At 36.7% G+C, this 22,228-nt stretch overlaps 1 long non-coding RNA gene across 2 annotated transcripts in view; it reads right to left on the bottom strand.

Moving 5' to 3' along the window:
- Positions 1-5,318: 5,318 nt before the first annotated feature.
- Positions 5,319-22,228, bottom strand: part of LOC137216980 (uncharacterized) — a 347,516-nt gene continuing 330,606 nt past the window's right edge. For both annotated transcript variants that reach the window (XR_010939964.1, XR_010939965.1), the window contains 2 exons: positions 6,322-6,375; positions 5,319-5,450 (listed from right to left, as the gene is read on the bottom strand). This is a non-coding gene — a long non-coding RNA (uncharacterized lncRNA). The remainder of the gene's footprint in view (positions 5,451-6,321; positions 6,376-22,228) is intronic.

The following is a 22,228-nucleotide window of genomic DNA, read 5'->3' as shown; positions in this document are numbered from 1 at the left end:
TTTATTTTGAAAACATTCCTGTGCATTTAACATATCAAATAAGCTTAACTAGTTTAATAACTCTCTTTTCATAAGGAGAGAGAACAAATTCTTTTGAGATTACCCAGGAACCTTCTGCAAAATCCCAAAGTTAGTTCAAGATCAAAAAGACTTCATTTATAATTTGGTTTTGGGACGTTGTCTAAAATGTAACAAGGTTTAAAACACTTGATTCAATATGACCACAGGTTACGGTGCAAAAATATTAAGTTATCCATTTAATCAAAGTGATGATTAAAAGATTTCAAAGGCAAATACAAGGTTACATAGTTGTAAGAGGAACTTAATTTTTTTTAATAGAGAAGACTCAGTTTCTTAAGTAATCAAAGACCTGATAATGACATGAAATACAGGAAATTATTTTGGTAAGAACAAAATCTTTGTTTCCTAAATGAATTACTCAACAAATGAAGAAAAATTATGTACAGTAATTCAAAAAACTTTGTCCTCTTCACAAAGAGAAGACCAAATTCTAGTATTACATCAGTTTTACACCTGAACTCCTCTCAGGCTGTGCTGAAGGTCAGCAGCTGCAGTGACTAGTGACTTAATCCTTGTAGAGGCAGAGAGCAAGTGCCAATTTTTGGTTGGTACATACATACACATACAAAAAATCTACAGATATGTACAAACAGAGGTCTTGTATCTTTCATTTAAAACTTTTAGCCATGTGTCAGGTATAATAATACAAAACTCACTAGTTTATAAAACAATAGCTGGAATACAAATTGTGTTTCTGGAAGATGGAATAAGTTAAGGTTACCCACCAAGATGGCTAAAACTTTTTACTAAAATTTGTGGAGAAAACTTTTAAGATTTTTCATTTGCCCAGTTTGTTTCCAAATCACTCCATTTTCCCCCTTCTAGTGAGTCATCTCCTTTAAGTTTGCATTTCAAAGAGATGACTCTTGGGTCCCAGAGAAGACAGGGTCGAAATTATACATCTCAAAGGCAAGAGAAAGGATGTAACTCTTCTCCAAGAAGGAGTGTTGGGGCATATTTGTGTATTATCAGCAATCTAGGGCAATTTAGTTTATCCCTTCTTCCTTAAGTGCAGGCCAGTTTTTCAAATGTGCTGATCTTTTACAATATCTGTGAGCATTTTGAGATTAATGGAGGAGGTTTGGGGATTGGTAAGAAAGGTAGGCTTTGAATTGTTTCTGGAGCCACATTTCTGTTCCTGTAAAGACTCTATTTGTAAACAAGGAACGTTGTTTTTAGTTCCTGAAAGAATTGGATCAACAACCAGAATGGTATCAAAGGGCTGACCCACCCATCCTACTATATTATCTTCAATTTGCTTCTTTATATCAGGAGATTTCCAGCTAAGATGGAAATCAAAAGATCTCTATGCTCTAGATTTAGAGCTGTGTGTCTTGCTTGGTAATGTTTTAAAAAATTGTTCCACAAATTATTGAAGACGTTTCTTTCCTTTTGAGTACATAGTTCCATTTTAGCTTATGAGAGAATACCTTTTAGAAAATAGTTTCAGAGTGATTTCAACAGGATGGTAGAGTAGGAGATCCTAGCACTCACTCCCCCACAGAAAGCAACTGGACAGTTATCCATTGGGCTAAGTGATTAGAAAAACATGGGCTTGAATCAAGCTCTGCAGTTCACTAACTGTATAACTTTAGGTAAATCACTAATTCATTGTGAGTGTCAAATTCAATATTTTTAAAAGGGACATGATGATACCTGTCTGGAAGGGTCACTCCAGTGATTAAATGGGATTATGTATGTAGTGTTCCTAATAAATGCTTCAACATTATAAGTAATAAATGGTGATTATACCTATTGTTGTTTGTCCCAGACTTGAAGAGTCTACATTCAAAACCATTTCTGTTGTTTTTAAACAATTTCTCTCGTATCACATAGTACAGGGTTTACATATAGTTTGCCAGATGACTGAATCAATCCCCGGATCAATGTCCTTACCCTGTAACTTTTGGTTGAGCACTTCCATAATATTTTGAGGGCGTTTTAAATACAGCCATAGCCTCTCACTCAGAAATAAGTTACAGGGCTTCCCTGGTGGTGCAGTGGTTGAGAGTCCGCCTGCCGATGCAGGGTACACGGGTTCGTGCCCCGGTCCGGGAAGATCTCACATGCCGCGTAGCGGCTGGGCCCGTGAGCCATGGCCGCTGAGCCTGCGCGTCCGGAGCCTGTGCTCCACAACGGGAGAGGCCACAGCAGTGAGAGGCCCGCGTACCACAAAAAAAACAAAAACAAACAGTTACAAATGAAGGACTCCATGACTCTAACATTTACCTCCAGGATTTGCCTCTTTCCAACAATATCGTAGCTAGTAGTTCCGGGGGAACACAAAGGATTTACTTCTGTGAGCTTAAGTTATCGTGAGAAAAATATGAATTACAGGTGAATGAGGCCCTACCAAAATGAGGAAAAAACTTGTGCTTCCTCTTTTATTTATTTATTTTTTTAAATTGAAGTATAGTTGATTTACACTGTTGTGTTAATACTTCCCCTTTTAAAATACTAGTCCTTTCTATGCTTCAGCCATAGATACTGAAGTAATTTTCAGTAATTTTCACTTGAAGAAGGGAAGTTATGGAGCATATCCATATTTTCAGACTGTCAGCAGATGGCAAGAGCATGTGCTGTGATTCCCTAGGCTGGCAGTTTGCACTTTCCGACCCTGCCAGAGAACATCCATCCAATACTTAATATTCAACCATCAAAGGTATTTCTTAGTTTCTGTTTATGAAACTCAATAGCTGCAAAGATTCCTCTTTTAATGCCTCTGACTCATTTTCATCTTTCCTGATATCTGACCACACCTGAGCTTTTAAGCCGACTTGCCACAAAATGAGTGTTACCAACTTGACAAAGTTTTATTCTGGCTTTGTTACTAGGGCCCTCTAGGCTGTGAAGTACTCTTTAAAGTGTGGATTTGTTTGTAACAGATGTAGACACTTGACTTGTTTATAGAAAGGAATCTGTGTAAGCTTGCCAGGGAGCGCATGAGGTTGTCTCTGAATGTATGAGCAGTGTCATCATTGTCCTTGAGGGAGAACACCTGCTGTGGTGCCATCACCAATTAGCTCTTCCCCCACCCCCCCCCGCCACCTTCTCCCTCTCCAGGAGGCTTACTCTTCGGTTCCTTGTGTTCTGAAGTTTCACAGGATTCTTTTCTGTGGGGAATTATGTGAATCAGAATACTACCTGGCCTTTCTAAAATGTCTGTGGCTCCTTGGTTACACAGAATATGTGGTTTTCTCTGGCACACTCTATTCAACCAAAGGATGTGGTTTTAAAAGAAGTTTGACTGAGGATTTTACAAGTCACTTGTTAAATAGTAAAATGATGTGACTGATTAGATCGTTTTTATCATTGAACATTGAAATTCACCATCCCCATCTTTAATCTACTGAAAAAAATTGATTGCAAAGTGGTAGACAGAATAGTTTGTTTCCCCAAAGCAGGCCTTGTTAAGTATCGTGATCTTTTCCTGACCCAGAGTTCCCAAGGCCTAATATGGAGATTGCAGACAAACAAAACAGCTGGTTACATATGCGTTTTGCTTCGTCCATACTGTGTTAGTCTATATAGTGTTTTAATTTTTATTTATTTATACACATTTAAAAACAGGAAATTTCACATAACAGTCCACATAAATGGCTTTTTTGAACGAGAAAAATATAAGATCTGGTACATTGGGCCTGCATTTGTGCATACCAATATTTGGCTGGGACTGAGTAATAGCCTTTAAGAGGCATGCACTCTCCATTCTTCCACCATCTTCATCACTTTTTGTTGTATCACCAAATCTAAAGCTTAGTGTTGATTGCCATTTATCATATTAAATATGGCCTTTAAATGTGCAGCCCTTGGTATGTCTTGAGGTGCCTTTTTATGTATCCTGTATCTAACTTTCAAACGATAAATTTATAGATTTGTGGATCTTTGAATGAAGAAAATATATGGCATCAGTATAGCCATATGTATTAGTTTCCTATTGTGGCTGTAAGAAATTAGTACAAAAAAAAGAAATTAGTACAAACTTAATGATTTTAAACAACACACATTTATTCTCATAGTTCTGGAGGTCATATACCTTAAATGAATCTTACAGGTAAAAACCAAGGTGTGGATAGAGCTGATTCATTCTCCCAACCAAGATCATAGCCTTCAAGGCTCTGAAGGGAGAATCTATTTCCTTGCCTTTTGCATCTTCTATAGTGTGTTCCTTGGCTTATGGTATACCCCTCATGTCACTCCAATCTCTAGATTCTGTTATCACATCTTCTACTCTGACTTTAATCCTCCTACCTCCCTTTTATAAAGACCCTTGTGATCACATTGAGACTATCAGGATAATTTAGGATAACTTCTCCATGTCAAGATACTTAATCACATCTGTAAAGTTTCTTTTGCCATGTAAGGTAACTTATTCACAGGTTCTGGGGATTAGGATGTGGACACCTTTGGGGAGCCATCATTCAGCAAACCACACCGTGTCATCACTCAGGCCAACCATTCATGGAGATAAAGTTATTAGTGGGGGACGTTTACTTCAGCAAAGCCTTTTCAACTTAAAAGTAAGTCCTTAATGAAGAAATAGTCAGAATTCAGGAAGAGATAGGCAGCTATCTGTAGACATCCAGCCAAAAAATTATAGAAGCTTATTGTGTTCAGAGAATTTGCAACTTAAAAATTATTCAAAATTTATTAGAATCTTTACCTTATCAATCATGAGAAAATTATAAGCTTTGTCAATATTTTGGGCACACAGATGTCTCTAGTAATTTTCATTCAGCAAGATATTTTCAGGACAATCATAGATCCTCTAATCTGTAAATGCAGCAGTGAAAGATGATTTTTTAAACAAAAATTATGCTTAAAAACAAGCCAACCATTCCTGTGGATCAGAAATTGAAAATAAATACACAATTGTAAGCTAAGGCTAAAATTATGGTCTACTGAGCTTTGCAACTGGAAGCAGGTAGAGGTGGCCCAGAGATCAATTACCGTGGAGGACAAAAATATTGCTGGTAGGACTACAGAAAGTTTCATTGAGTGAAATCAGGGACCTGAAGTGGTATTCTCCCTATGATGAAAAGAACCCGAAAAAAATTCTGTTACTGTTGTTCCGTTACTGTTATAAAAGCCACTGGGCAGTAGCTTTTATAAAGTTTAATAACTGGAGTGGTGGGTGTAAGTAGGAAAAGTCACAGAAAAAAGGACCTGAACTAGACAACTACAAGCTTAGTGACTGTGTCTTACCCTGGATTCCACAGAAGACATCGACAGGCAGAGTGCTGATTTTTTTTAATTAGGGAGTACAATCTTAGGAGCAGAATTAAAAGAAAAATAAGACTAGAAGGTAAAAAAAAAAGTAAAATTCAATGCAGCATAATTGGAGATGTTGCAGGTTGGGTTCCATACCACTGCAAGAAAATATTGCAAAAAAGTGAGTCATTCAAATTTTTTGGTTTCCCAGTGCATATAAAAGTTATATTTACACTACATTATAGTCTATCAAGTGTGTAATAGCATTATGTCTAATAAACAGTGTACATACCTTAATTTTAAAAGTATTTTATTGCTAAAAACTGCTAACCATTATCTGAGCCTTCAGCAAGTCATAGTAGCAACATTAAAGATTACTGATCACAGATCACCATAACAAATACAATAATCATTAAAAAATTGATATATTGTGAGAATTCCAAAATGTGACATGGAGATACCACAAAGTGAGCAAATACTGTTGGAAAAATGGTGCCAATAGACTTGCTTGACACAGGGTAGCCACAAACCTTCAATTTGTAAAAAACACAATAACTGTAAAATGCAATAAAGTGAAGCACAATAAAAAGAGGTATGTCTGTGTCAGGATGAGGTACCAAGCCTGCCACCACTTGATACTAAATTCAACTAGTTTCTCAATCATACAGAACCTTCTTGCAAGAGACCAAATAATTGCTCCTTAGGAAAATCTATCTTGGGGAGAAAGTGAAAAGAATTACATGCCAGCTTCTGTCTCCTATTGGTTTAAGTTTTACCCCTGAGGTTTTAATTCCAACCCTTCGGTGGAGCATGTGCTTATATGTTTCTGTGTCAAGAATCCTAAGCAAAGAAAATGAAGGATCTAGTGCATAATGAGGTGAGGAATATTCAGGCAGTTCTCATTTGAATTTGGTTACTCGCTGGCAGCTTGGACTAGAATGAATGGCCAAAGACCCTGAAGACAAATGAGGCTAAGAGAATCTGAAAAGTCAGATGAAAACTGTTTGACACATATTGGAATTGTTATACCTTGTGTATCACCATAGCTTCATGAGTCCCAAGTCATTACTGTAAGATGTCACTCTGAGGGAGGGAAAAAGCAAAAAAATATTCCACTCAAGATGAGCCTTCTAAATAAAATGTCAAAATATAGGAGAACAGATAACACTAAAAAAGAAATACAACTACTCAAAAGTTGAGAAATAAATTTACAGCAAACAAAGTTCAAATAATTGAGCAAATTCAAATTATACCAAGTAATATGTTTAATATCATCTAAGATGGGTTAAACTATAACTCACTATATGTTTTATACAGCCAGCAAACTAAAGATGATTTATACATTTTTAAATGTTCAAAAAAAATCAAAATAAAAATAATATTTTGTGACACTTATATGAATTTCAAATTTTAGTGCCTTCAAATAAAGTTTTAATTGAGACGTAACCAAAATTTTTTACCTATTATATATAATTGCTTTCACATTATAAAGGTAGATTTAAATATTTGCAGTAGAGAACATATCCCTTTAAGCCTCACATATTTATTATTTGGTCCTTTACAAAAAAAAAAAAAACGTTTGCTAACTCCCAGATCTAAGACATAAAGGAAGAAATAAAATACAAAAACAAAAAATTAAGTTATTAAATAAAAGCATGCAATTATGAATCATAAACAGATGTACATAAAAAATAAGTAATTGGAACCTCAATAAAGGAAATATATAGTCATTTATTGTTAATTTAAAATTTTTTTAATTTGATTTGTTTTTTAATTGAAATATAGTTGATTTACACTATTATATTAGTTTCACATGTGCAGCATTGTGATTCAGAATTTTTGCAGATTATACTCCATTAACATTTATTACAAGATAATGGCTATAATTCCCTGTGCTATACAATATATACTTGTTGTTTATCTAGTTTGTACATACTGCTTTATATCTCTTAATCCCATACCCGTAATTGGCCCCTCCCCCATTCCCTCTCCCCTTTGGTAACCACTTGTTTGTTTTCTATATTTGTGAGTCTGTTTCTGTTTTGCATATTAAGTCCTTTGTATTATTTTTTTAGATTCCACGTATATGTGATATCAAACAGTATTTGTCTTTCTCCGTCTGACCTACTTGACTAAGCATAGTATTCTCTAGGTCTATCCACCTTGCTGCAAATGGCAGAGTTTTATTCCTTTTTATGACTGAGTAATATTTCATTGTATATATACCACATCTTCTTTATACATTCATCTATTGATAGGCACTTTGGTTGCTTCCATTATCATTGCTATTGTACATAGTGCTGTTAGGATCATTGTGGTGCATTATCTTTTTGAGTTAGTGTTTTTGTATTTTCTGGATATATATCCAGGAGCAGAATTGCTGGATTATATGGTAGTACTACTTTTCATTTTTTGAGGACTTTCCATACTGTTTTCCATAGCGGCTGCACCAATTTAAATTCCCACCAACAATGTACAAGGGTTCCCATTTCTCCACATCCTCACCAACATTTCTTATTTGTAGACTTTTTAATGTTAGCTATCCTGACAGGTGTGAGATGATACATCTCATTGTTTTGGTGTGCATTTCTCTGAAAATTAGGGATGCTGAGCATCATTTCATGTGCCTATTAGCTATCTGTATGTTTTCTTTGGAGAAGTGTCCATTTAGGTCTTCTGCCCACTTTTTGATTGGGTTGTTTGATTTTTTGTTATTGAGTTTTATGAGCTGTTTGTATATTTTGGAAATTAATCCCTTGTTGGTTGCATCATTTGCAAATATTTTCTCTCATTCTGTAGGTTCTTTTCATTTTGATGGTGTTTTCCTTTGCTGTGAAAAAGCTTATAAGTTTAATTAGGTCCCATTTATTTATTTTTGCTTTTATTTCTTTTGTCTTGCGTGACTGAGCCAAGAAAATATTGTTACAGTTTATGTCAAAGAGTGTTCTGCCTATGTTCTCTTCTAGGAGTTTTATGGTTTCAGGTCTTAACATTTAGGTCTTTAAACAATTTTGAATTTATTTTTGTGTATGGTGTGAGGGAGTGTTCTCATTTCATTCTTTTACATGTGGCTGTCCAGTTTTCCCAGCACCACTTGTTGAAGAGACTATCTTTTCTCCATTGTATATTCTTGCCTCCTTTGTTGCAGATTAAGTGACCATAGGTATGTGGGTTTATTTCTGGACTCTATTCTGTTCCGTTGATCTAGGTATCTGTTTTTGTGCTAATAACAAGCTGTTTTGATTACTATAGCTTTGTAGTATAGTCTGAAGTCTGGGCAGGTGATACCTTCAGCTTTGTTCTTTTTTCTCAAAATTCCTTGGGCAATTCAGCATCTTTTTTGAATCCATATGAATTTTACAATTATTTGTCCTAGTTCTGTGAAAAACGTCATGGATGTTTTGATAGGGATTGCATTAAATCTATGGATTGCATTAAATCTATGGATTGCTTTGGGTAGTATGGCCTTTTTTTTTTTCTTAGATTCCATATATATATGTTAGCATACGGTATTTGTTTTTCTCTTTCTGACTTACTTCACTCTGTATGACAGACTCTAGGTCCAGCCACCTCACTACAAATCACTCAATTTCTCACCTACTTCTTGGTGAGCCTGGCTAAAGGATTTTCAATTTTGTTTATCTTTTTAAAAAAAAACCAATCTTGGTTTCTTTGATCTTTTCTGTTGAGTGTTTTTTTTAATCTTTATTTTATTTATTTCCTCTCTGATCTTTATTATTTCTTTCCTTTTGCTGACTTTGGGCTTTATTTGTTCTTTCCTTTCTGATTCCTTCAGATTGTAGGTTACGTTGTTTATTTGAGATTTTTCTTATTTCTTAGTTTTCTTTTGCAGCCTTTAGAATTCTCTCTTTATTTTTACTTTTTCCTTTTAATTATGATATGTCTTGGTGTGTGTCTGTTTGGGTTCGTTCAGCTTGTTTGGGACCCTCTGTGCTTTCTGTACCTACATATCTGTTTCCTTATTTAGGTTTGGAAAGTAGTCAGCCATGATTTCTTCAAAAACATTTTCAATCCCCTTCTCTCTCTTCTTCTGGAACCCCTATAATGTGAATGTTGGAACACTTAATGTTATATCAGAGATCTCTTAAATTGCTTTCATTTTTTAAAACTTGTTTTTCTTTCTGCTGTTCTAATTGGATGATTTCTACTGTTCTGTCTTCCAAATCACTTATGCATTTTTTCTGTATTACTTAGTCTGCTGCTCATTTCTTCTAGCGTGTTTCTCATTTCAGCTATTGATTTCTCCATTTCTGATTGGGTCTTTTTCATACTTTCTAGTTCCTTGTTAAAATGTTCACTGTGTACATCAATGCTGTTTCCTCATTCAGTCAACATTTCTATTACCAATGTTTTGAACACTTTATGTGGCAGATTGTTTTTATTTATTCATTTATTTTTTAACATCTTTATTGGAGTATAATTGCTTTATATTGTTGTGTTAGCTTCTGCTGTATAACAAAGTGAATCAGCTATACGTATACATATATCCCCATATACCCTCCCTCTTACATGTCCCTCACCCTCTCTATCCCACCCCTCTAGGTGGTCACAAAGCACCAAACTGATCTCCCTGTGCTATGTGGCTGCTTCCCACTAGCTATCTATTTTACATTTGGTAGTGTATATATGTCCATGCCACTCTCTCACTTCGTCCCAGCTTACCCTTGCCCCTCCCCGTGTCCTCAAGTCCATTCTCTACCTCTGTGTCTTTATTCCTGTCCTGCTGCTAGGTTCTTCAGAATGATGTTTTTAGATTCCATATATATGTGTTAGCATATGGTATTTGTTTTTCTCTTTCTGACGTACTTCACTCTGTATGACAGACTCTAGGTCCAGCCATCTCACTACAAATAACTCAATTTCACTTCTTTTTATGGCTGAGTAATATTCCATTGTATATATGTGCCGCATCTTCTTTATCCATTCATCTGTCAATGGACACTTAGGTTGCTTCCATGTCCTGGCTATTGTAAATAGAGCTGCAATGAACATTGTGGTATGTGACTCTTTTTGAATTATGGTTTTCTCAGGGTATATGCCCAGTAGTGGGATTGCTGGGTCGTATGGTAGTTCTATTTTTAGTTTTCTAAGGCACCTTCATGCTGTTCTCCATAGTGGCTGTATCAATTTACATTCCCACCAACAGTGCAAGAGGGTTTCCCTTTTCTCCACACCCTCTCCAGTATTTGCTGTTTGTAGATTTTCTGATGATGTCCATTCTGACTGGTGTGAGGTGATACCTCATTGTAGTTTTGCTTTTTCTAATGATTAATGATGTTGAGCATCTTTTCATGTGTTTGTTGGCAATCTGTGTATCTTTGGAGAAATGTCTATTTAGGTCTTCTGCCCATTTTTGGATTGGGTTGTTTGTTTTTTTGATATTGAGCTGCATGAGCTGCTTGTAAATTCTGGAGATTAATCCTTTGTCAGTTGCTTCATTTGAAAATATTTTCTCCCGTTCTGAGGGTTGTCTTTTTGTCTTGTTTATGGTTTCCTTTGCTGTGCAAAAGCTTTCAAGTTTCATTTGTCTCTCACAGCTGATCACTGTCCTCAGCCTCTGTTGCTTCTGCCCTGTTGTGCATTCACTCCACAGGACAGGCGGGGCCCTTGTGGTTTCTCTTCGTGTATTGAGGGGTGAGCTGTGGTGGACTGGCCACTGTCAGAGGTCTGAGCAGTTTCTGAAGTCCTGCTTGATTAAGTACCAACAATGGCCACCGCCACCCCACTTGGACTCTACCTCGGAACCAGTCACCTTTGCATTCCTTGGTGACTCTTTTTCCAGGTTATGGCTGACCCAGATCCAGTGCTGTATTGTGGTATGGAATGAGTGGGGGCTGGAGCAGTCACTCAGCTTGGGCTAGGGCACGTGGTGAGATGCTTGGGGGGAACCTGGCAACTGCTCTCTCAACCTTGCCACATGGTGAGCCATGGTGTGTGGGCTCCTCAGGAGCAGAGCCCTGGCTTTCCCAGCCTTCTATTTGTCCCAGAAGTTTTCCAACCAGCCACAGGGCTTGTCGGCCCCATTAGGAGCCCAGGACTGGGATGCTGAGTCTGTGGCTTCACTCGCTCACTCCCCATGGCAGCTGTCCACCCATGTAGCCTCTCTTTTCCTCTGAGTCCCATCCCAGGAGCACCGGTCCCAACCTGATCGCTTTTCTTCCCTTCCTACACAATTACATATGGATTTTTCCAACAGTCTTGATTGTGTAGGAGTCTTTCTGCCAGTTTCCAGTTATTTTTCAGTGAGACTTGTTCCACCTGTAAATGTATTTTTGATGTGTTTGTGGGAGGAGGTGAGCTCCATGTGTTCTTACTCTGCCATCTTGAGTGGCCAGCCTTCTACGGTCATTAAAAAAAAAAGACAATAAATGGAACTAGCTGTATACTTGACAAAGGTGAAAAAATAATTTATGAATTGGAAACTAGTACTCGGGAATTAGAACACATGGCAGAGAAAAAAATGAAAATATGAGAGAAGATCACTTTGAAAAAAATCATGAGCTTGTAGAAAATTCAAAAGAATCAACAAAAAACTCCTGGAATTAATTAGCAATTATAGCAAGGTTGCAGGATATCTGGTTAATAATCCAAAGTAACTAGTTTTCATATATTCCAGCAATGAAAAATGGAATTTGAAATTAAAAACACAATACGAGTTACATTAGCACCCCAAAAAGGAAATACTTAAGTATAAATCTAACAAAAATGTATACAATACCTATATGAGGAAAACTACCAGTCTCTGATGAACAGAATCAAAGAACTAAAATAATGGGGAGAGACTGCATTTTAATGGATAGGAAGATTCAATAAGGTAAAGATGTCACGTCTTCCCAACTTGACGTATGCAACGTAATCCCAAAGTCAAGTTATTTTGTGGATACATACAAACTCATTCTAATATTTATATGGAAAAGCAAAAGACCCACCATAGTAAACACAATATTGAAGGAGAATAACAAAGGTGGAAGACTGACACTACCTGACCTCAAGTCTTACTATAAAGCTACAGGAATCAAGACAGTGTGGTATTGGTGAAATAACAGAAAAATGGTTCAATGGAACAGAATAGAGAGCCCAGACATAGACACATTTGATGAAATAACAAAGGCAATGCAGTGGAGCAAAGATATCCTTTTCAACAAATGGTGCTGGAACAGCTGTACATCCACATGTAATATAAGGAATCCAGACAGAGACCTTACACCCTTCACAAACATTAGATCAAAATGGATCATACACTTAAATTGAAAACAAAATATCAAACTCCTGAAAAAAACATAGGATAAAACCTATATAAGTATGTTGATGACTTTTCTAGGTACAACACCGAAGGCATGATCTATGAAAGAAATGATTGATAAGCTGGACATCATTAAAATTAAAAACTTTTGCTCTGTGAAAGACAAGTCAAAAGAATGAGAAAGAAAGCCACAGACTAGGAGAAAATAATTGCAAATGATACATCTGATAAAGGACTGTTACTTAAAATAAACAAACAAAACTCTAAAAGCTCAATGATAAGATAACAAACAACCCATTTTAAAAAATGGGCCGGGGCTTCCCTGGTGGTGCAGTGGTTGAGTGTCCGCCTGCCGATGCAGGGGGCACAGGTTCCTGCCCCGGTCCAGGAAGATCCCACATGCTGCGGAGCGGCTGGGCCCATGAGCCATGGCTGCTGAGCCTGCGCGTCCGAAGCCTGTGCTCCGCAATGGGAGAGGCCGCAAACAGTGAGAGGCCCGCGTACCGCAAAAACAAAAAAAAAAAGGGCCAAATATCTTAAAAGACACCTCACCAGACAAGATATACAGATGGCAAATAAGCATATGTGGAGATGTTCCACATCATAGGTCATCACAAAAGTACAAATTAAAACAACCATTACACACCTATGAGAATGGACAAAATCCAGATGGCCAACACCAAATTCTGGCAAGGATGTGGACTGACAGGAATTCTCATTCATTGCTGCTAGGAATGCAAAATGATAGAGTCACTTTGAAGACAGTTTTGTAGTTTATTACAAAACTAAACATACTTTTACCATAAAATCCAGCAATCATGTTCATTGGTATTTACCCAAAGGAGTTGAAAACATATGTCTACACAGAAACCTTCACATGGATGTTTACAGCAGCTTTGTTGATGATTGTCAAAACATGGAAGCAACCAAGATGTCCTTCAGTAGGTGAATGAATAATAAACTCTCACACATCTAGACAATGGAATATTATTCAGCACTAAAGAGAAATGAGGTTTTAAGCCATGAAAAGATACGGGAACCTTTATTGTGTATTACTACATGAAACAAACAAATCTGAAAAGTTTACATACTATATCATTCCAACTATATGACATTCTGGAAAAGGCAGAAATATGGAGACAGTAAAAAGATCCATTATTGCCATGGGTTAAGGGGTTGTGATGGATAAACAGATGGAGCACAGAAGGTTCTTAGAGCAGTGACGCTACCTTGTATGATACTGTAATGGCCAATACATGCCATTATACATTTGTCTGAACCCATAGAATTTACAACACCAATAGAGGTTCCTAAGGTTAACTTTGGGTGATTATCAGGTTTCAGTGTATGTTCATCAGTTGTAACAAATGTACCACTCTGTCAGACCTGTGGGACACCATCAAATTTACTAATATTCAAATTATGGGAGTCCAAGAGGAGAAGAGACCAAGGGGCAGAAAGAATTTTTGAAAAAATCTTTTAAAAGTTTGATAAATTTGATAAAATACAGAAATCTACAAATTTGGCAAAATGCCTAAACTTACACATCCTAAACCTCACCCTTATCCTGGTTTCTCTTCCTTTTCTTATAAAGACATCAGTCAGGTTGGATTAGGACCCCACCCTTCTGACCTCATTTAACCTTAATTACATCTTTAAAGTCACAGTGCCCAAATACAGTCGTATGGGGTGGGAGTTAGGGATTGAATATATGAGTTTTGAGGGAACACAGTTCAGTCCATAATAGTTGTGTAGCCCAAGAACACAATTACACAATTATAGATTGTCATATCTGATCTATTCTCTTATTACATTTGTGTCACTTATTTCTTTTCTTGAATAATTAGCCAAAGTTCCAGGAAACATTTAAGTATAGTTAGCCCTCTGTATCTGTATGTTCCACATCTGTGGATTCAACCAACCATGGATCAGAAATATTAAAAAAAAATTCCAGAAAGCTTCAAGAAGCAAAACTTGAATTTGCCCCATACTGGCATCTATTTACATAGCATTTACATTGTATTTACAACTATTTACATAGCATTCAATTCATTAAATTTATGTGTGACTTAATGTACACAGGAGGATGTGCTTAGGTTATATGCAAATATTATGCCAATTTATATAAGGGACTTCTGCATCCATGGGTTTTGGTGTCTGCAGGAGTCCTGGAGCTAATCCCTCCTGGATACTGAGGGATGAGTGTAATAATAATGTTAATAGTCCTCCTGCCTAATGCTGGTCTTTAGTAAAAGCAATTCTAGTCCTTCACCATTAAGTATGATATATACATATGTATATAACTATGTATTATTTACGTCTGCATATATATGTGTGTCTATAAGTACAAATATATAATCAAAATATACATCTATTACTATTTTACTATTTACTAGACATATTCTTCCTTTTATCTGCTTGCCTGCCTCCTTCCTGCCTGCCTTCCTTCCTCTCTTTCTCTTTTTTTCCATTCTACTCATGAATGAAGTTTAGCTCTTATTGAATGACTCTTTAGAATTTACTGAAATAAGTGTGCTTTTCCATTCTTTATCCTTAACATGGTGAATTAATCTATTTTCTAACATTGAGCCATTTCTATATCACTATAATGCAAAGAAAATCACTTGGTTTTGGTGAATTATTACTTCACTACAATTTTTGAATTATATTTGCTTTTATTCATGATTTCTGCATCAATATGCATATTGCAAATTAGTCTCTCCTTTTAATTCTATATTTTATAGATATGGATAAAAATAAAAATATAATTTGGACGCTTTTCTTATTTTTCTCTGTTCTCTTAAAGTTTAATTGCATTGGGATTTTCTGCCTCTTAAAACTTTGACAGAAATCACTCTTGGAATCTATTGGCACTTAAAATGTTGCAAGGGCAATGTGTTAGCTCTTAGAAAACCATAGCAGACTGGTTAATATAGATACAATTGAAAGGTGTGAAAACCTTCTTCAGTTGATGATTTTTAATAGAATACACTTTCCAACAAAAACCATCTGTTTTACTCTGGTTTCCAAATTTCCATGTGTTGTGTTTGTGGTATGGTAGTCATCATAGTTAGTTATTTATTGTTGATTTTAATTTCATATTTTATTTACTCAAGTCATTTATTCATTCAAAAAGTAAATATTGAGGAGTGACTGAAATGGGATGATTTCTGTCAATTTATTTTGCTCCTTTAATTGAACCGTATTTTTTTATTTCTCTGTATGGCTTATGATTTTTGTTGAAAATTGGATATTTGATTATTTTAATGGATAACTCTGGAAATCAAATCCCCCCCTTCCCCAGTGTTTACTGTTTTGTTTTGATTGTTGAAAGCAGTAGTTCATTTGTTTTGTGACTTTTCCAAACTATTTTGCAAAACTATTTCTTGTTGTATGTGATCTCTGAAGTCTCTTCCTTTAGCTCCTATTCAGCTAATCTTTTGACAGAAATTTCCTTGAATGGCAGGAGACTAAACAAATAATACATCACAATTTAAACCAAAAAGTAAGGAGACAAACAAAAAGAAGAAGAAACAACCTCTTCCAGTCTTTGTAGATTGGCTCTGTGCTGGTGCACTCTTTTAGCACTTACCTAGGCTTGCTCTGGGCCTATGGATCCGCACAAGGTGAAAGCTTAAGGCCTTCTCAGGTCTTTTCTGAGTGTGTGTAGTATCTGAGCATGTATGTGGCTTTCTCAATTTCCTGTTGTACACTGCTGCTTTTGATTGTTCTAATTTCCCAAAGAGTCTCACCCCATCTTCTCCTCCATGCCTTGAATGGTCTGTATTATATATTCACCAATAATCCCTTGTTCCAAGCATCCGGAGGCCTATAGTTCACCTTGAAGTTTTCGTGGGCAGTGCTCACTGCTTTTCCTGTCTGAGTTCTGAGGTAGGCAAAACAGAGTCAAGCACTTCACATCAATCTTTAAGGTATCCCTCAGATAGGTTAGAATAGATACACAGAATAATTTGCAAGTTAAGTCTGCTTTGCTGACTCAGTTCTAGGGAGGGAATGGAGAACCAGGCTGGTGGAGCTTCAAGACCAAAATCACTGCCATGCCAGGGAGGGGGTGGGGAAAGGGCAAGTGAAAATTTCACAAAATTTCTTTCCATTTTAAAGATGGCTTTTTCTTGATTGGGCGTTTACCTGGTGGCAGTAAAACTTTGTTTTCCAGAACTCTGGCAAAGTTGCTTCAGATAGTTTATATTTCACTCCATGTGGTCCACCTTTAAATCTCATAGGTCATACAAACCAAAATGTTCACTATTACTGGGCTTCCCTGGTGGCGCAGTGGTTGAGAGTCTGCCTGCTGATGCAGGGGACACGGGTTCGTGCCCCGGTCTGGGAAGATCCCACATGCTGCGGAGCGACTGGGCCCATGAGCCATGGCCACTGAGCCTGCGCATCCGGAGCCTGTGCTCCGCAATGGGAGAGGCCACGGCAGTGAGAGGCCCACGTACCGCAAAAAAAAAAAAAAAAAAATTGTTCACTATTACTAATACTTCCACTGCGCTCTATACACTTTACTGTTTCAGGCTTTTAAAAACTTTCCTCTGGCTGTGTTCTCTGCAATACCATACCCAAGGTCTCTTCTCCACATGTTCAGATCCTCTTCAACCCTTAATTTATGTACATCAGAAAGGGAGAATAAGACTAGAGTAAAAGGTAGAAAATGATAAGTCCTATCTTATCTTACCTGATAAATGGTATGCTCTGTAAAAGTTTGTCTTCTCAAATTTCCCCCTGCAACTGGTACAGAGTAGCATCCAGAAGTTGCTTATTGAGTGGATTAACAAATGCCTCAGTTTAGACCACTGAAACGTAACTTAGAGTGAAATCACCTCTCTCCCCTTTTCCTCATATCATGTTTAAAACTGAGAGGATCACTCCTAAATGCTGGCGTAAATATAAAACTTCTCCCTGTCATCTTATGCAGTGTGATGTAGTGCTTAAGAACACAGTCTTGAAAGTCAGACCACCTTATTATAGTAGTTACTAGCTGTAAGACCTTGGATTTAACCTGTTTTTCATTTTAGTTTTCTCATCTATAAAACTGGGGTACAGATATTCTGCATGTCATGGGGTAGTTATAAGGCCTCACAAAATGTTGAAATGTGTCAGCTTTATTTCTAAAGTTTGCCCCGTTCTAGAACCTTAGATACAAAGAATATCCAGACTGGAATGGTCCTTTGAAGGGACAGAGATTTTTTTGTGGCATTCCAATAGAGACCATGACAACCTTTCTATCACACCTAGGAATTCATTTCTCTCCCAGCTTGAAGTTGATTGCTCTGCTTTGCTATAACCATCCTCCCATGAACCGAGTCTCCCCCAAGGCTGCTGTTCACAATTTTTTCTATACTCAGCATTTTCACTGTTTGTTTTAGAAATGCCACTAATTAACAAGCACTACTAATTTAAGCTCATAATCATGACTTGTCCTTTAGTGATACAAAGAGGCCCCGTAAGTTTTCACTGAGCAGTGAACAGTGCATATGTTTTGTCACATATTAAGCCCACACTTAATACTATAAAATATTCTATTTTTTTAAAAAATTTACCTGAAGCTGCATTGGTAGCACTAATGGTATCTTTACTAGGGAAGGAGCTAATATTATTAAATACATTTTAATATATTTATTAAATATATTTATATATATAATGTATATTTCTTCATGCTTCTTCATGCTTCCCTCCACTTATGCTTCCATGAGAGATGTAATTATTCCAAGAATAAAACAGGAAATTAAGTGAGTGCTAATAGGCAGGATGGTGAAAGGGCCGTTTTCTAACAAATTATTAACACATCCTTCTGATCCCAAATTTCTTAATTATATATGGAGGTGGGAAAGGGGGTAGCCTTGAGCATCAAATCTCAAAATATTGGAAAAATTAATCCTCCTAGAAACTAAAGTAAATTCCAGACAAAAATCAGACCAAATAAGCAGATGCCTATAATACACCAAAATGGAAGAGGTTATATTGTACAACGTCCAAAAGGGAAACGATCTCAATTTACCTGAACCTATTTATGAATGTTATTTAATTGGTCAGTAAAGGAAGATGGGTGTTTTCCCTACATTAAGATTGACATTTGCATGACTCCCAAGTGTGCCCTGTTCAAAGAAATAATCTTGGATTAGATGTGATATAGGACTAGCTCAGGGTAAAATTTCTGAAGTCCACATGTCAGAAACTAAGAAGTCACTCCCAAATTCTGTGCATCCAACTAATTAAAATCCTTTAATTCTGCCTCCTGAATATTTTTTTCCTTTTTTATCCCTTTATATACATTCCCAGAGCCAATTCTTTAGACCAGGTCAACACCATCTCTTTTCTGAAGCTTTGCAATACCCGTTCCTGCCTGTAGTATAACCCTCACCAATTAATACCGCATAGTGCTAATGGAGTGATCTTCCTGAAACACAAATATTATTTTCTTTTACATAAAACTCCTCATCATATCCCTATTACCTCCTCTAGAAAACCTCCCCTTCTTTCTCATGACCCCCACCTACTGTCCCCATAGCATAATGCTTGACCCTAGTATTGTTCTTAGAAAAGTGAATGGGAGATTATAATAGACTGATTTCCTTGAATGGACAAATTATATCATTATGTCTTCCCCAGTGCCCAGTTTATTTTCTAGCACATATGAGGCATTAAGAAAGTTTCTTTTGAATGATTAAATGGAGTCTTTCTAAGATCTGGACTGGAGACTAGGATAAATGAAGCTTTGGGATTTATACAGATAGCTACCATAAATCTCTTAAATGTCACTTTATTAATAACAATAGCTATAATTTGTTGACTACATACCATATATTAGGCTCCAGTGTTAGAAAACAAACAAAACACTTCCATTGAGGCTATGTCTTTACAATGTCAATACACTCAATGAAAAGGCTAAAAAAGCAATCGTTCTGCTTCATCTTTGGTCCACACAGTTCCATATAACTATTTGTAATCATATGATTTGCGGAACAAATTGATTTACTCTGGTCTGCCTTGTTATCCAGCTTACTTTGCACTAAAATAATATTCTTTATTTAGCTTGTTTTTAAAATCCTGTTTAGTGTTTGAGGCATGGAGGGAAGGGTGTGGGTGAAGTATCACAGAGGATATGCAAAGTCTCACTGAGATAATTTAAATACTTTCCCTCTTGGTATGTCTTGAATTAGGTGTGGAAGAAATTGTTGGGTTTCTTTGTAACTGTTTAGATGAGAATATTTGGAAGGCAACATGATATCAATCCTTGTAATACAATACAGGTGCAATGGCCTGCAGGAAGCCTATTCAATTCTACCAGCCTATTTCTCCTGGAAATCATGTTATTTTGCCAGTTGGCACAGTGTAGAAAGTAATAGCCAGTTCATATTCACTAGCTTTTAAGAAATATTCCAATTGCTATTGTAGTGCTAAAGCATTTACTTTTGTCACAAACAGAAATCTCAACCCTCTTCCCATTGCATTACGTTCTCTAGCTTTGCAGTTTTGGGTGATATGGGGCCATAATTTGCAGTGGATTATTGTTATTATTGGGACGAAGAGTAATTTTCAGAACACTTTCTTACAAAGTTGTGGGTTCAAAAGCAAATTCCTTTCTTATGTATATATCAATTTAATAGCTATTTGAAAAAATTGTCTTTGACATTTCAGAGAAGCAAATTGACTACATGTGAGTTGTTAAATATAGTTTAATAACTATAAATGCTATAAATATAGTTTGCATTACCATTAAGTTTAACATATCCAATTGAGTTCTAGAATCTCTTTTCTCTAATCAGATGGTATAAATATAAATAGTTCAATTGGTAATAATTATTATCACCATCACCACCATTATCACTATATATTGAAATGGCTACTAGATGCTTTGAATACAATATCAAATTTAAATATCTTGTTTAGTGATATGCAGAAAGCCAGAAGGATTTTTTTTAACATCTTTATTGGGGTATAGTTGCTTTACAATGGTGTGCTAGTTTCTGCCTTATAACAGAGTGAATCAGCCACACATACACATACGCTCCCATATATCTTCCCTCCTGCATCTTCCTCCCTCCCACCCTCCCTATCCCACCCCTCCAGGCGGTCACAAAGCAATGAGCTGATATCCCTGTGCAATGCGGCTGCTTCCCACTAGCTATCTACCTTACGTTTGGTAGTGTAGAAGGATTTTTTAAATCACAATAATTTATGTTGAGAGGTTTCCCCTAAGAGGTGGCCAAGTGTCTCCTTGAAAATACGGCTTTTTTTAAGCCAATTTCTGTTACCCAACATTTTTGCAGCGATGACTGATAGACAGCCATGGTCACCTTATCTTTGATAAAGGAGGCAAGACTATATATACAGTGGAGGAAAGACAGCCTCTTCAATAAGTGGTGCTGGGAAAACTGGACAGCTACATGTAAAAGAATGAAATTAGAACACTCCCTAACACAATACACAAAAATAAACTCAAAATGGATTAAAGACCTAAATGTAAGGCCAGACACTATTAAACTCTTAGAGGAAAACATAGGCAGAACACTCCATGACATAAATCACAGCAAGATACTTTTTGACCCACCTCCTAGAGATATGGAAACAAAAACAAAAATAAACAAATGAGACCTAATGAAACTTCAAAGCTTTTGCACAGCAAAGGAAACCATAAACAAGACCAAAAGACAACCCTCAGAATGGGAGAAAATATTTGCAAATGAAGCAACTGACAAAGGATTAATCTCCAAAATTTACAAGCAGCTCATGCAGCTCAATATCTAAAAAACAAACAACCCAATCCAAAATTGGGCAGAAGACCTAAACAGACATTTCTCCAAAGGAGATATACAAATTGCCAACAAACACATGAAAGAATGCTCAACATCATTAATCATTAGAGAAATGCAAATCAAAACTACAATGAAATATCATCTCACACTGGTCAGAATGGCCATCACCAAAAAATCTAGAAACAATAAATGCTGGAGAGGGTGTGGAGAAAAGGGAACCTTCTTGCACTGTTGGTGGAAATGTAAATTGATACAGCCACTATGGAGAACAGTATGGAGGCTCCTTAGAAAACTAAAAATAGAACTACCCTACGACCCAGCAATCCCACTACTGGGCATATACCCTGAGAAAACCATAATTCAAAAAGTGTCATGTACCACAATGTTCATTGCAGCTCTATTTACAATAGCCAGGACATGGAAGCAACCTAGGTGTCCATCAGCAGATGAATTGATAAAGAAGATGTGGTGCATATATACAGTGGAATATTACTCAGCAATAAAAAGCAATGAAATTGAGTTATTTGTAGTGAGGTGGATGGACCTAGAGTCTGTCATACAGAGTGAAGTAAGTCATAAAGAGAAAAACAAATACCATATGCTAACACATATATATGGAATCTAAAAAAAAAATGGTCATGAAGAACCTAGGGGCAAGATGGGAATAAAGACGCAGACCTACTAGAGAATGGACTTGAGGATATTGGGAGGGGGAATGGTAAGCTGGGACAAAGTGGGAGAGTGGCATGGACATAGATACACTACCAAACGTAAAATAGATAGCTAGTGGGAAGCAGCCGCATAGCACAGGGAGATCAGCTCAGTGCTTTGTGACCATCTAGAGGGGTGGGATAGGGAGGGTGGGAGGGAGGGAGATGCAAGAGGGAAGAGA

This window comes from Pseudorca crassidens, chromosome X, assembly GCF_039906515.1.
Source record: "Pseudorca crassidens isolate mPseCra1 chromosome X, mPseCra1.hap1, whole genome shotgun sequence".
NCBI lineage: Eukaryota > Metazoa > Chordata > Mammalia > Artiodactyla > Delphinidae > Pseudorca > Pseudorca crassidens.
Note: the sequence above shows the minus strand (reverse complement) of the source record. Positions and strands in the feature narration are given on the sequence as shown.